Raw genomic sequence first — 2910 nt, 5'->3', positions numbered from 1 at the left:
ATCTATCTATTATTTTTAAAGAGCTTCGCAAGCATAGACTATAGGTCAATGCTAAGAAAAGTGAAATTTTCCTTTCGAAAATACATTACTTGGGCCATATTTTTTCTCACAATTTGGTGAGAATGGATCCTGAGAAGATTCGAGCCATTGCTGAATGGCCTATACCTACTTCTATGCATGAAGTTAGAAGTTTCTTGGGCCTATGTTCATACTACAAGAGGTTCATATGAGGTTTTATGTATGCTGCATCTCCTCTACATGACCTTACTAAGAAGCAAATGCCTTTTTGTTGGAGTTCAAGGGAACTACAAGCCTTTAAAAAAATTAAGTTTCTTATGACTCAAGAACCAATTCTCATAGTTTTGAATCTTCGAAAACCTTTTGAAGTTCACTACGATGCTTCTGGGGATTGCATTGGAGCTGTGCTTAACCAAGAGCATCATGCAGTAGCATTTGAGAGCCGACGCCTCAAGGATCATGAGCTACATGCTCCATTATATGAGAAATAGCTTATGGTGGTGGTACATGCTCTTCAAGTATGGAAAAACTATTTACTTGGTGCAGATTTTTTAATTAAAAGAGATCACCAAATTCTAAGATACTTCCTCACTCAGAAGAAGCTCTCAAAGAAACATATGCGTAACTTGGGCAATTTCTTATCTATGTTTCACTTTCAAATCCTTCACACATCTGGAACTAAGAATGTGGTAGTAGATGCTCTATCACAATGACCTCGAGTGAATGCAATCCAACTATTTACCATAATGAGCTCATGGATTTACCCAAAATGTGTGCAACCGATTCTGACTTCTCAACCATATGGGATCAGCTTAACTCAGGTCAGTTGATTACACCTTACTCGATTCGAGATGATTATTTGTATCATCATCAAGAAATTTGTGTAGCATTACCATTGCGACACAAGGTAATGGATGAAGCACATGCATCTTCATATGCTGGACATAGGGGTATTCTATCCACTACTCAAGCATTAGAAAGATATTACTTTTGACCCACTCTTAGATATGACATTGAAAGATATGTCCGCGAGTGCAAGATATGCCAAAAAGTAAAGTATGCCAGGCATAAACCACTTGGTCAATTGAAGCCATTACCTATTCCCAATGAGCCTTGGGAAAGTATAGCCATGGACTTTATCATGGATGTTCCTTGCACACAAGCATGCAACGATGCAATTTAGACTATCATTGATAGATTTGGTAAGCAATCACACTTTATACTTGTGCAAAAGGCAATCAAAGCTGATCATATGGCTAAGCTATTCATTGCTCATATTTTCAAGCATCATGGCACGCCTAAGTCCATTATAAGTGATTGAGATCCCCACATGAGCAACCTCTTTTGGCAAGTTGTCTTTAAGAACCTTGGGACTCGGTTAAGGTTTTCATCCTCTTATCATCCTCAAACGGATGGGCAGAGTGAACATGCTAATTCTATTGTTCTACACTACAAGATATAGACCTTATAGCGACGTTTAAAGCGACGAAAATACAAACAACAAAATTTGCCCCCGTCGTCGCAAAAAGCGCCGTTATTGACGACGCCATGGAATCGTCGCTATTTGCGTCGCTATATGCGTCGCATTTGCGACGCATATAGCGACGCAAATAGCGACGGTTGCAGAGAATTTGCGACGCTGATAGCGACGACAATAGCGACGCCTACAGTAAATTTGCGACGCAAATAGCGACGGTAACAGAGGAAAAAAATTTTTTGTGGCAGGGCAGCAAGCTGCCCTGCCACATATAGCACTGTGTGCTGTATGAGAGCCATACAAAATAGTTTCTGCACTGCTGCATACAAAGCGTTTGCAAACAAAAAGAATCTATACTGAAATCATAAAACTGATAGATGAAATAAATACATGATATCGCATAAAATGCGATTGGTACAATCATAAAACAATATCACTAATACATAGAAAATGTCTACATAGATCGGGCGACTAAAAACTAAAGGTATGTGAGCGCTAAGGATCCGAGGGCGAGCTACAAATCGTCGTCCCCCGAAAGCTCGTCCCTCTGCAAAGGAGCATCAAACGGATTCTGCAGAAAAAGAAACAACATATCAATCCACCATACAATAATGCATTCAAATATCTCATGGTAACTACGGACATGAAAGATGAGAGACTTACTGGGCCGCCGCGTCTGTACAATCGGTCGATCAATGATCTGAGACCGTGCCTCTCTGCATATTGAGTCTCAAGGCCTTACGGATCACGATTTGTAATGGAGTGCTGCAAAGAAAACAAAATGCTAACTGTTAGAAATATGATTGTCAGTACAAATAATATCTCAAAAAAACAAATAAGCAAAACAAAAGAGAAACTTACAAAGTCCTCCAAATATGTCCTGTGGCCGCCACTCCCAAGATGATGTACCGATCCGGCCTCGATTCGTGCCCTCGCCGCCTCCCGCTGCTGACTCCAACGTCCTGGCGAATTTGTAGCCTCCTCCCTCAGTCGGCGCCAGTCCTCTGCATCTAACCACTCGGGCTTTGGAGCCCCACTCTTGATTGCCTTGCGTGTGTCGGATCGTCTATGTGACATGTATGCACGCATGCAATCCATCATCCAGCCCGTAGAGAATCTATCCACTGCGGCTGGCACCGGGAACTCCTCATGCAAGGATGCTACTATGTACTCCTTGCTCCCCTCCGGTATGTTCCTCCAATGATCCAGGACGTTGTGCCGAAAAACTTGTTGGCACAACTCCCTCATGCGAGCTATCACCCTCCTCCCCTCATCATTCATGGGATTTTAGCCCAGACATTTGGTCATCTTTAGAAAATGCGGACCTGAGAGAACGCATCATACCCGTCGGAGTGCGGATAGACTTGATTACTTGCTTCACAATGCGCTCTTCTTTGGTAGACAAAACCCAGGGA

General features: G+C 42.2%; 1 long non-coding RNA gene across 1 annotated transcript; it reads right to left on the bottom strand.

Annotated features, from left to right (window-relative positions):
• Positions 1–1955: 1955 nt before the first annotated feature.
• On the bottom strand, positions 1956–2681 carry LOC148036054 (uncharacterized). Its single transcript, XR_015691007.1, has 3 exons — positions 2357–2681; positions 2159–2260; positions 1956–2066 (listed from the first exon to the last, which is right to left on the bottom strand). It is a non-coding gene; the product is annotated as an uncharacterized LOC148036054 (long non-coding RNA).
• Between the last annotated feature and the right edge of the window lie 229 nt (positions 2682–2910).

The sequence above is a fragment of the Lygodium microphyllum genome, chromosome 5 (genome assembly GCF_053477565.2).
Source record: "Lygodium microphyllum isolate KBCC chromosome 5, Lygodium_microphyllum_v1.1.10, whole genome shotgun sequence".
In the NCBI taxonomy this organism is placed as follows: Eukaryota; Viridiplantae; Streptophyta; class Polypodiopsida; order Schizaeales; family Lygodiaceae; genus Lygodium; species Lygodium microphyllum.
The sequence above is the reverse complement of the archived record's forward strand: the minus strand, read 5'-3'. Positions and strand labels throughout refer to the sequence as shown.